Consider the following 12,526-nt stretch of genomic DNA (forward strand, 5'->3'; position numbering starts at 1 on the left):
CGATAGACGGAGGATGGAAACCCTAAGCGCAGGGAGAGAAAGATCAACTCAAACAGTGTTTCAAAGTACACACAAAATCAGTTAGGCACACAGATGCAGTATTAAAAAAAAGTGATTATATGGTTCATGTGACTGCAATCATCACCATAGTTACTAAGATGATAACAGCTGCCATTGTGAGCACGCAGCTTGTTATATCTCTGTATGATGAGGAACCCCCTTGGGACTGAGCACAGACTGGGACTGCTAGCATGAGTCAGCCCACAACTGGTGGAAGTGACCCATCAGATCCAGATGATCAGGATTGAGTTGGCACCGTGTTCACTCCTGTTTGATTGTAGGGATATAGCTGGATGGGGGAGGGCCTCAAGATGATGACGTGGAAGGGAACATATCTTGCTTGGAGGACTGTATCCGGGTGGCACCCTAGAGGAGGTAAGACATAACTCCAACATGAGACCATCTGTTCCCCAGAATCCTAATTCCTGATGACCTGAAGTCTTACTCTGAGGCTTCCCACACCATGATGCCAGAAGAAATGCTGATATGTCTCTTTACAAAATGGTGTAAAATCAGTGATGAGCTAATTTCTACATACAAACTATCACAAAAGCAAAGCAGCTTTTAACTACTGCTGTCACTTAGCTGTAGCTACACCAGGGCAGCCATATTGAATCTAGAGGTCAGAAACCTTTACAACCACTAGTAAACCATGTGCTTCAACCAATCATAGAGAGTCACTGTGTAAGAAAGGTAGTAGTATTAAACTACTGTTTCAAATTGTACTGGTTGGTTGAGACTTAGAAAAATAATCTTTACTGAGAAAGGTTATCACAAAAGATAAAAAGAAAGACATTGGGTGTACTGTAGTGAAGAGACTTGTACCCTTGTCTTAAAGGCACATAAAGCCTTTAAGACAAGGGTACCAGTTGGGCTTCTGCAACGCTTGGTCTGTGTTACATCATTATTAACAAGAGCTTTTATATTCAGCGTGTTCAGATTGTAGTGAATTCATTCATGTTCATAGTTTACCACCTGAACATTGTGAGTTTACATAGCTCACCATAAACTAGCTGAAAAGTCTAAAATTTTGATCGGTTCATTTAGACTATGTTTGTAAAGATTTTCAAATCTTTTTTTTACCACTGAGTTAATGCAGATGAGATTTGGTTTGAATATTTTTTTAATGTCTTTTTCTTTTCCTTTTGCCCTTTTAGCTGTTGTTGCGCTGTCAATAACCAACAGTAATACTGAATAAGTGACAGATACTGAAAGCTTAAAGTTTGTCTGTTAAAGGTGGGCAGGAGGCCTCACTCACTTGACTTCTGAGATCATTCTGAAGTTAAAAACACAAAAATATATCAATATTAATTTGATTCTTTCTTGTTGAAGTTTGTCACTTCAGTGATATTCTTACATATAAGGCAAAATTATGAGTGAGAAGAGCTGTATAGATATCACAAAGATTTGCACAAAACAATCATTTATAACATGTACATATTAATGACATCAGATCTTTATCTATTCCTTCTGGATTCTTGTAAACAAGAAAGAAAATATTTCTACCTTTCACATGCATATGACCTGCTCTTGTATAACATTTTATCAAGTCAGAGGACTCCACAGCACTTCACCCTATTCAGTCATTTACACATTCACTCTTTATTGGTGGTAAGCTACCCAACAACAAAGGTGGATGAACCCCTAACTGAGCCCCCAGACTGACTCTATGTTGAAGTGTCATCGACAATACCAGTTGTCCTGTCACTGCTCTTCTGAAAAAATATATCTGACAGATCACATCAACCATCAGATGTCTGAGAAAAGAATCCTTTGGCTTAATAAAACTTCAAAAAGCTGCAGAACATTTGCACAATAAATGTGATCTGTTTAGCAATGGTACACTCAGACCAATAGTTAATTCAAAGTCCAAACTCAGCCTATAGAGATGCTAGGGGATCATGTGATCAAATTTGGATCATGTGGTCAGATTTCTGTATTTTCAGAGAGTTACATTATCAATGCAAATGCACAGGGAGAACATGTAAGCTCCATGCAGAAAACCCCAGGCTGGGATTTGAACCCAGGACCTTCTTGATGCTAGGCAACAGTGCTGCATCACTGTGCAGCCATCTAATTAATACTTCTGTTGCCGATTTATGACTTTAGGTAGAATTTTATTTATGAATCATCCCCCTCACAGTAAGATCTTAAATGAGAGAAATGTTAATTAAATTAATTAATTTTTAACTCATTCACCTTCAAAGGTTGTTGATCTGGATGTAAACAAACTGGGTTCCACAGCAGCCTTGATCCTGTCGTTACAGAGGTTTGCCTCTCTTTTGCATCCTAACTAGTTCTCAGTTCTGTTTTACCTTTTTATGGCTGTTTTGTTCCCAATTGCTCTGAGTGTTTCAATGCTATTTCATTTGACTCCTTGCTCTAGAACTGACACCAGATGAAACAGTTTTCCTTCTCAGTGTCTCACTTTCCCCTCTGGCGTAATTGTACTTTGTTTTGTGCTGTTTGACGGAAAATGTCTGCTTAGCTGTGGTGTAAACAGTAATTTCATGTGTAAATGATTAATTAGGGATGTGCCATTGTGTATTCACAGATCAACATGCAAGAACAAGTAAGTCTTGTGTATGCAAATACACTTTCACTATAATTACAATCTATAAACATGGTTTCATAAGCTGCTGGGAGAAAGCCATAGTGTTGTGAACAAGTAATCTGTTCACAGATTTCTTCTCTTTTTGATTTTTTTTAACCTTCAGCATTTCAGATCATCAGCCTAATAACTGGTTGCTGCTTTAGCAGCAACTGTCATGTAGACTTTGCTGAAACTGCTAATGAGTCGGTTACATCTCTGTAACTCCAGCCTATTCAGAGTCAGGTTGCAGCATGTCAGCAGGCTGGATGATGAGATGAATCCAAAACTTTCAGGTTTATTTCTTCCAGTCATTCTGAGGTGAACTTGCTGGTTTGCTTAGGATCATTAGGGTTGGGGTTAACCCAAAGTGCCTTTGAGCAACTGGCAGAGTAATATTTTCTAATGCAGAGCAGAAATGACTAGCTATGTTTCCGTCCGGTTGTCATGCAAATTTTGAGCAAACTTTTATACTGTCGGCAAACGGAAAAATAAAGAAAATGAAAATTAGGTATGTTTCCATCTACTGGGTTGAAGCAAATCAACCAGGCTACGCAAAGCATAATTTTGTCACATGTTGACATTATGTTTGACTGTAATAAACAGGAAGTACTCGTTGAAACCTAGCATGGACCACACATCTCAGAAAAATAAGATGGTAAGGCATCAGAGGATGTCAGGGTTCGGGTTGCATCACCCCCATCCCCCGTAGTGCCTCTGACAGTCCTGCCCTCCAAGATGGAGGTTTGGAATTTGTCAGAGTTTCTTGCCTCTGATATGGCACAAACCTATCAGTGGGATAGATTTGCTTAGTCAGAACTTATTGTGTCTCCATTTCTCCTTTAGCGGATTAACTCTTATTCAGAAAAGCCAAAAATCTCCTTGAGCAATCGTTTAAGCTTTTTTGCAAAACTTGAAGAAGTTGTGTCAAATTTAACTGTTTCCAACAACTCTTTCTCATACAAAATGCATATAAAAAACACTGATGGAAAAATGGTTACTGTTTCATTAATTACTGCAAGTCTTCCAGGTCTATGAGTGGATTGCTGTTTACTAGTACCATGTCTGACTGTCCGAACACTAGTGATAAAGTTTATTTTCTCTCCAAATGTGAGAGCTTTGTGTTCATATTGGTCAGTAGTTGTTTAATCTCTGACATTAACGTCTGGCCAGCAGTGCTTTAGATGTTTCTTTGGAGCGCTCTTTATGTTTGTTTTAGAGAAAATTCAGGCTTTTACCCGGGGTTCCTGTAGATCCAAAACCAGAGAAATGATTTCCAGAAACATTGTGTAGGTTTCTGTTCTTGAAATTACTTCAATTTGAGCATGACTTGTTGCTTTTGGATATCTTTAAGCCTACTTCATGTTGTCAGACATGCACTGTTAAAATCTAATATCACTTCTTCAGATGGAGCGATGAGATGTGGCCAGTGAAATGAAAAAAAAAATGTGGTCAGCAACAGTTTCCTAGTTCAAATATTTAAATGTAGTTTTTCATATAAAGCCAGGAGATTCAGATCGTTTTCTCCCTTTAATAAATGAAATCATTATTGAAAATCTGTATTTTTGTCTGATATTAAAAGGTGTCTGGTGATCTAAATTAACTGTAAAACTGTTACAGTTCATTTGTGTCTGTCTTTTCTTTATTAGCAGTTTTATTCATGGCTGACTACTCCTTTGGGTTTCGGACTTTACAACTTTCCCAAAGTCGAAGACTTGTCGCATATGGTAAGCATTTATTGGCTCCTTACTCCTCAGATGTTGAAGCTCCCACCAAGCCGTCTCAGTTGGGTCTGGTAATTTCGTAGGGCAGGTTATGTGAAGCAGCACCATATCAGTCTGACTGTTGATCAAGCAGCCTGAACAGAGCCTGGAGCTGCATCCCGGCTCATTGCTCTGCTGAGAAACAAATAACAGTCCCAATAAACTCCAACTAAACCTGCTGGGAGGGCATTCTTCTTGAATCATGAATTTAAATAGGTTGATTCAGGCTGAAATGAACCTCACATCCTGACATTTGTTAAAGAGAATAAAGAAACTAGAAGAAAAGTTGTTTCAATTTCATTGGATTTACCCAACTAATATGCTAATTGAATTGTAATTTAGCTAAATTAAAATCTACAAATACAATTACTGAAAAAAACAGTTAAGGACCCAAAACAGATCTTGTTCTTTCTGTCTCGATCCATTACTAAGGATCCCGGGAGGAAGGACCAGTAGACCAGGTTTTATTGTCTTTAGCAGATTGGTGCAGTTCTCACAAATCCTGATAATGTGATGGTTTATTGGATCTACTCAAGACAGGAGAAAAAACAAAAGCATTGGAAGGAAAGAATGCACTGATTCATCACCAAAATATCATACCAATGCTTCTTTTATTATTTAGAGATATGGATCTTTGCTGTTGTTTGATCTATTCATGATCTGACCATTGTTTTCTTTATCTGCTGCATGTCTAGCACTATCTTCCTGATGGTGCACACAGTAAAGATGTGCAATACTGCAATTTATGGTATTAATTTGGCACCAAGTAAATACAGGGCCAGTATCACCGATATTAATGCCGATACCAATACCGCTTCTTTTACCTAGACCTCGGTTCTGTATCAGCACATGTTCAAGTATGTATGTGTGAAGCTGCTGATGGAAGACAACCAATCCCACAACTGTTGTTGACACCACCTTCTCACCACCAATATTCTTTTGGTATCAACAGAGGGGAACCATGGGGCATGGCTGCTTCAGGCCTCCTCAAACAGTAAATACAAATTGGGAAAGAATTACAGTACTGTAACTGTGAAATCTTTAAACTTTCAGTTCTAACAAACAAAATAGCCTGGGTGATTCCCAGGTAACCTGCTAACAGAGGTCAGAGGTGGAAAATGAACAGCAATTTGTCAGTGTTACAGCAGCTCTTCTCGTTGTGGCAGCACATGTCAGCGAAATCCACCAAAAAAACAGGAAACGATCTTCCTGTTGGTAAAATTGGCCTGTCATATCTCATCAGCCACTCATCTGCTTGAAAGGCGAGATGGAAGAAATGGAAATGGGTTGAGACAAAGAGCAAGAGATCCACTTTGGAACTGAGGGGGGAATTTGGCGGCAGTGGTGGAGCTAATCAGTTTTACTTAATCAGCAAAGAAGGCAAAGTAGGTGAAGCAACAGAACTGAGTGAAGGCAAGAGAGGAAGATGAGCAACAATATGAAATTAACCCTCCTTCCTGTGTTTCTTAATTCACCAAGCAATGACGCATTTATTTATGAGGAGGCAAACTGAGAGTAAGCCTCTGGCAATTTAATCAGAGAACCAGTTCTATAACTGCATACCAAAGTAACGAGTAGAATTTGTTGTATTTCCACCTCTGTCTTGGTTTTGCATACTGAAGAATATTGTGTTCCTGGCTGATAAATCACACACTGCCAAGATCTTCTATTTTTTCTGCTTCCACAGAAATTTCCTCAGTAATGTGTGTGTCTTTCCTTTTAGGTTAACATTTTCTTGTGCTCATCAAATAAACATGCGTACTCAGTAGCAACCGGATCCACGCTGCGACGGAAGGTACGGTGACTACAGCCGTGGATGCAAAGCACCCTGCTGGTGGCGCTGCACGGTGAACCCCGGTGCGCGCTCATCGGCGTCTTCCTCATGCCTCCAGGACAACATCCGACATGAATGTAAGAGGGAAGGTGGAGCAGTGGGGAAGCAATGGCCTAAAGGTTAGAGATGTGGATTTCCTCAGAGATCTCTTTGAAAGAGAAGTGGAGAACTAAACATGCTGTTCAATCTTTGAACATCTCAGCAAGACACGACAACAAACCAAGGCTTATGGATGTTTGATGGCACTTCAGAAAATAAAACATTCTCAAATACACTTTTTCTCTTTTTTATTACCTGTGTCTTTTGTCCAAGGACAAACATGGCGACTTCTGCCAGAAAACGTTTGATCAAACTATAAGTTTGAAGCTTGGCTGAGTGTCTAAAACAAGGCAGTTTAGGATAAGGCAACGCATTATTGATATCTAGAAGTTGCTAAGAACTGGTTGTCTAAGATTTGTGCAAATTTATAAAATTAAAAACAAAAAACCAAAAAGAAATCTCACACACAAAAGTATTCAGTGTTTGCTCAATACTTTGTTTAAGCACCTTCGTCAGATGCTTCACATAGCAAGTTTTGGTGCTCAGGTCAGATATTTACAGTTCAGAAGTTTGATCTTTTTATTCACACCATTAATTAAAAGCGAACGCAACCAGATTTCCGTGTAGACGGTTTATGACTCCAAAGGAAACTACATGCACAGTAGAACAATGTAGATGTCACACAGCAGCGCTCTGTTTACCTAAGTAATAACAAATGGATCGAGTTGGGAGCTGACGACAGTGTCACAAGATCAGAACCAGACAAGAAATTGAAAAAAATAAAGCCCAATAATAGCAACAGTGTTTAGTGGTGGATTGACTGCAGCTTCTGTATAGAAGTCAGTTTGGAAGTGGAGTCAGAACCAGGACTGGTGGAACTGGGAGGTGATGCTCTTCAATGACACTGACTTCCTTTATTTAATAATAATAACATTTTCTGACATACTGAATTTTGGTTTAGTATTCTTTCTCTCTCAGTTGTAACTTTCAAACTTACAAAGAAATAAAGGCTTGATGTATTTCACTCTCTGTGTAATGGACCTATAGAGTTTATGAGTTTTACTTCCTGACAAAAAAAACAAACACTTTTTCTGCAATATTCCAATTTTTGAGACGTACCCGCAGCTTCCTTGCTACTTGTTATCTGCAGCTCATTTTATTTGTCATATTAACTTTTCCTGACAATCAGAAGTCTGAAAGCGAGCCTATACATTTTCCCTGCATCTCCTCCCTCCATGCTGGGTTGATAAACACTGGCCGCTTTACAGGACTGAACCACGCAGATGCACACAGACAGAGCAAAGAGGCTGCAGCAGACAGAATGGAGAAATGCTTTGCTCACGTTCACACAATATCTAGAAATCCAATCATTTGCTGCAGCGTTGCTGGCCAACCATACTGTTCTGTATCCTGTGCATCCAACCAACAGAATGCCTTGTAATAAACCGAAATGAATCGGTTTGCATTAGTTTTGGAATCAGTCAGCCTCGTTTACTCCTCCTATTATGAAGCGGTGTGTTCATATTGATCATCTTTACCCTGTCTGTGTTTTGTATTTATAAAATAAAATGTGAACTACTCCAGAGCAGTTCCGCTCAAAGACATTTTAAGAATCAAAGCAAATGGAAGGTGAAAACTTTGCTATGCTCCAGGAGACGTGAACGTGTGCATGCAGCTTTTCACGACCCTGTGCTAATGTTCCTGCATTATTTATTGGCGCTCATTAAAACCAGTCAATTCAACGTGGCATTGATGTAAAGGCCTTTATTGAACCTGTCACCGTAATGTTCGCCGTGACGTTCTATCACTGCCGGATTGTTTGGCTCCAGCCTGAGGAATAGAAATGAGTCGCTCTGTACCAATCAAGGCTCAGTGTTGCTCCTAGCTAAAGGATTTAGGAACCCCAAAGGCTCTGGAGGAAATTCGCACTGGCACGCCGTTCAGACAGAAACCGCATCAGGTTTGGGTGGTTTCACCTGAACCCAGTGGTGACACCACCATTGGGTGGTGTCACCTCAAAGTAGCAGCACACAAAGCTCTTAGTTTAATCCAACATAAGAGACACATGAAGCTCTATGAAGGCAGTTAGGGGAACATTACAACATGAGGACGTGAGTGAATGGGCATGTTGATTTAAAGAACTGAACTCTGAGTGTTGGTGGATCAGACAGAAAAGAAGTAACCAGGTGGAGGCTCTTCTCTAAAGCAGCTTCTGCTTTTATAAAACCCAAACCTTAATGCATCACTCTATGAAAGATTCGCTCAGTTCATCTGATGCTCAACCAGGTGTCAGTAATGGAATAATTTACACATTTGACTATTTATTTATTTTTTTACTTATTGTTTGTTTTTTTTTATCTGAAGGCAATGCTTCATTTCGACACCCTGACAACATCTTCATATTTACGCAAAGAGCACACGCAGAGCTGGAAAACGCTAAGTAGTACCAAAAGAGGGAAGAAGTTACACTACTTACTGAAATGATGCTAAAAACAGGAAGTAAAAGTTTATTTAAAATAAAATTGCAAGATTATTCTACTGAACTTCTAAAACATTTATGTGTTGGAAAACAAATATGAAACTGCCATGTGAATCTGGATCCATCCCGATCACGCTTTGGGAGATGATCCAGACACTGACTTTGTGACTGCCTGGTTGTCTCTTCCGGTTTTCTCATCTTCTCTTTTTTTTTTTTTCAGGTGGCATTGTGGGTTGGCATGTTTTATTCATAGATATTTGGTACGATAGCTGTCCACAAATATTTGAGAACCCATCTAAGAATAACTGCAATTGCCTATTTTAATAGTTTAAACACCAAATATACCTTACAGAGAAAGTCATCTTATTGCTGCCACAAAAGAATATCCTCAGTCTCCCTCATTCCTGCTCTCAGGGGTTCAACCAATCAGGGCTAATAAGAACAAATTGATTTCCTGGATTGGCTGCTTTGCAAACACAGGCCAATAGAGTAACCAGTACTGGGCTAGGTTTTTTAGCTTTCCAAGCTGACATTTTAGATATGGTCTTTGACAAATTCCAGATAGTAGGCAGGGGTCCAACTGTGCTGCCATTGTTGGGTGTCGCCTTTAGCTGTCCCACCTGTTCCTCAGGTTTTATCCTGTTATCTGTTAAACGTAGCACAGTGAGGTACCAGAAACACTCAGCATGTTTTTCCTCTGCAATCATACAGGCTTCAGTCTAACACATTCAGATAAAAACATGACCCAAAACAACAGAAAAGAAACAAATATTTACATTACAGTGAAAAACAGCTTTTTTGCATAATAAGCTTTCCAAGCACATGAAAAAGTTACCACAAGCAACAAAAATAGAAGCAATCTCAGTGACAGAGGCCAGAAGTGACCTTCTATTAATTTATTACCTTTTCTCTCTCTACTTCAGCGAGACACCAAATTCTCACATTATTACACTTTCCAATGCAATAAGAACAAAGAGTGGGTTTGCTCCATGTAGGAACATATTTTCCATAAGCATATGAAGTGTGTGGGTTATACAAAGGAAGCTTAAGAACTAAAAAACTCAAGATATTCAGTTTGACAAGCACAAATTTGCCTTGGTAGTACCAACTACAGTTACTCTTATATGCAGTTTGATGTGTTTGTTTTTGTTGTTTCCGTTTCATTCAATGCTTTAGCTTTAGGGAGTCAAACCCTGTTTCCTGATGAACAACAAACTTTGTGTTGTGCTTTGAATAACAGTCCTGATCCTTCTGGAAGAGTCTTTACTCAGTTCGTTTATGGCTTCAAGTTACCAAGTCGGTAAAACTGAGTTGTTTTTTTTTCAGCAGTTGCAATTCCATTGTGACTCTTTTCAGTCAAACTGGCCCAGCACTTCACCGTTTTCACATTGATAATCACTATCAGGAGGAATAGCCTCCGGCTGAAGGGAAATTGCTTGCCAGGTAGAATTAAAGCTACAAACAAGCCATAAAGCACCTTTATAGTGACACAAATAATTACCAGGTTCTCTGGCCAGTGACACAAATAATTACCAGATTCTCTGGCCATTTGTAATTGATTGGCTTTTCTTCAATTGTAATGCAACGTACCTATTTTCAAATAGGTTTAGCTCCGTAAAATATGTCTGCTATGTTTTGTCTGCAGGGTATTTTGTGAGTCTGAGATATTGCATCTGCAGACTATAACATCCCTTTGGAAGTTTCAGTCTGCATTTAGTGTGGGACAGCCTTAGTCAAATAGTTTCATTTTAGTAAAACAGAAAAACCTGAGAGGAAAAAAGAAGCCACTTTCCAATCTGGTTCCAGTCTACAGAACACAGCATTATTCAGTGCGGTAGTGATTACTGACGAAAGTCAAGCAAATTAAACATAAAGATATTTTCAATTACTCAAGAGCCACAAAGTGCTAAATGTTGAATGAACGTTAAAATTTCTACTGTTTTGTTTACTAACACTTGTATAATGTCTTAAGTTTATATATAAACCTCTCAATAACCTGATGGAGCAGCATGAAGATGAGCATCTACACACAGTGATGCAGCGAACCCCTCCTATTTAGTTCAGTAACCACCAGGCACGTGCAGGGGTGGGGGGGGCTTGAGCCCTTGTCCCTTTTATTGCCCCTAGTAACCATTTTGATTTTTTTTTTTTTTTTTTCAAAAAAATGTCTTTTTCATTTTTTTTTAAAAATCTGTATGTCAGAAAGCCTGCTTGTGCCCCTCAGCAATAATCCATCCATTTTCTAACACCCTTCTCCCTAGTGGGGTCGGGAGGGGTGCTGGTGCCTATCTCCAGCTAACGTTCCGTGCGAGAGGCGGGGTTCACCCTGGACAGGTCGCCAGTCTGTCGCAGGGCAACACAGAGACAGACAAAGGACAAACAACCATGCACACACACGCACACACACACACACACCCACGCACACACACACACACACACATACACACACACACACACCCGTACACCCCAAGAGAATTTAGAGAAACCAATTAGCCTAACAGTGATGTTTTTGGACTGTGGGAGGAAGCCCGAGTACCCGGAGAGAACCCACGCATGCACACGGAGAACATGCAAACTCCATGCAGAAAGACCCCGGGCCGAAAATCAAACCCAGGACCTTCTTGCTGCAAGGGAACAGTGCCACCAACTTCTCCACTGTGCAGCCCCCCTCAGCAATAATATTTATCTAAATATAATAATTAAGAAAAATAAACTAGTCTGGCTGCCTTCAGTCTAATAATGATGCTCAGTTTCTCTGCTCCATGTTGGTCAGACACCGGGTCCATTGTGAGGAGGAGGGGGGCGGATCTGTACCCTCTAACTTTCAAATTATGGGCAAGAATTTTATTTTTTTTTTTTACCTTGTTTTGTGAATAAAAACGTAGGTCTGATGTTGACATTAGAAAAACTGTTTCTATTTATATTTTCGTAACTGTCCTCGCAATAGCGGGAAAAAATATAAGTCCCCAAAGCATCGGCGGACTGGCATAGGGGTTACCAGGTGTTTCAAGGTAGATTCCAGAGATGCACATCGCAGCGGCTGTTCATGCAGGGCCGGCCCAAGGTAATATGGGGCCTTAGACAGAACCCCCTCACACCCCCTAAAATCCTTCCTACTTAGAACCTCAGCATCACTAACATGTTTAAATATAGATAAGGTGAAGTCTGTGAGAGGGAGACCAGATTTATTGGCCGAGTTTAAAATCAATCACTGATTATTGGTTGTTTGCTGTGATGTATTTGTGAACAAACCCACAAACCCAACTCAAACAGAAGGATTTGCACCATATTGTAGCCATGGTAACACAACAATCAAACTATCAAGATGATTCTTTAAACTTTTACAAAGTAAACTTCCTAATTAAATCCTAAATGTATTTTTTTTTTCTCAGCTGAATGCATTAAATAAAATTTACTAACATTAAATTTCTCTATAAATGAATGCTACAGGTTTAGATCTATGGTCTGTGTTACAATTAAACCTTTTCCAGGGCCCCCTAAATGTCTGAATGGCCCCTACCAGCAGCTACTGAGTTTTCTTTGCCTTGATATCCCAGTCTTTTAATTCTGGATCTCAGAGGTGCTAACATCAAAAACATATGTAGAGTTAACCCCTTCGAGCTTTTTTGATCAGTCTGCAGCCAACTTGTTGTAGAGATTAAATAGATATTATTAGGGCTACATAAGTAAAATGGCAGCAAATTTGCTTATTTCATAACTTCATAACCAGTGACTTTCTCTCCTTTGGTCTGTATAACAGT

The sequence above is a fragment of the Xiphophorus couchianus genome, chromosome 21, assembly GCF_001444195.1.
Source record: "Xiphophorus couchianus chromosome 21, X_couchianus-1.0, whole genome shotgun sequence".
NCBI classification, from domain to species: domain Eukaryota; kingdom Metazoa; phylum Chordata; class Actinopteri; order Cyprinodontiformes; family Poeciliidae; genus Xiphophorus; species Xiphophorus couchianus.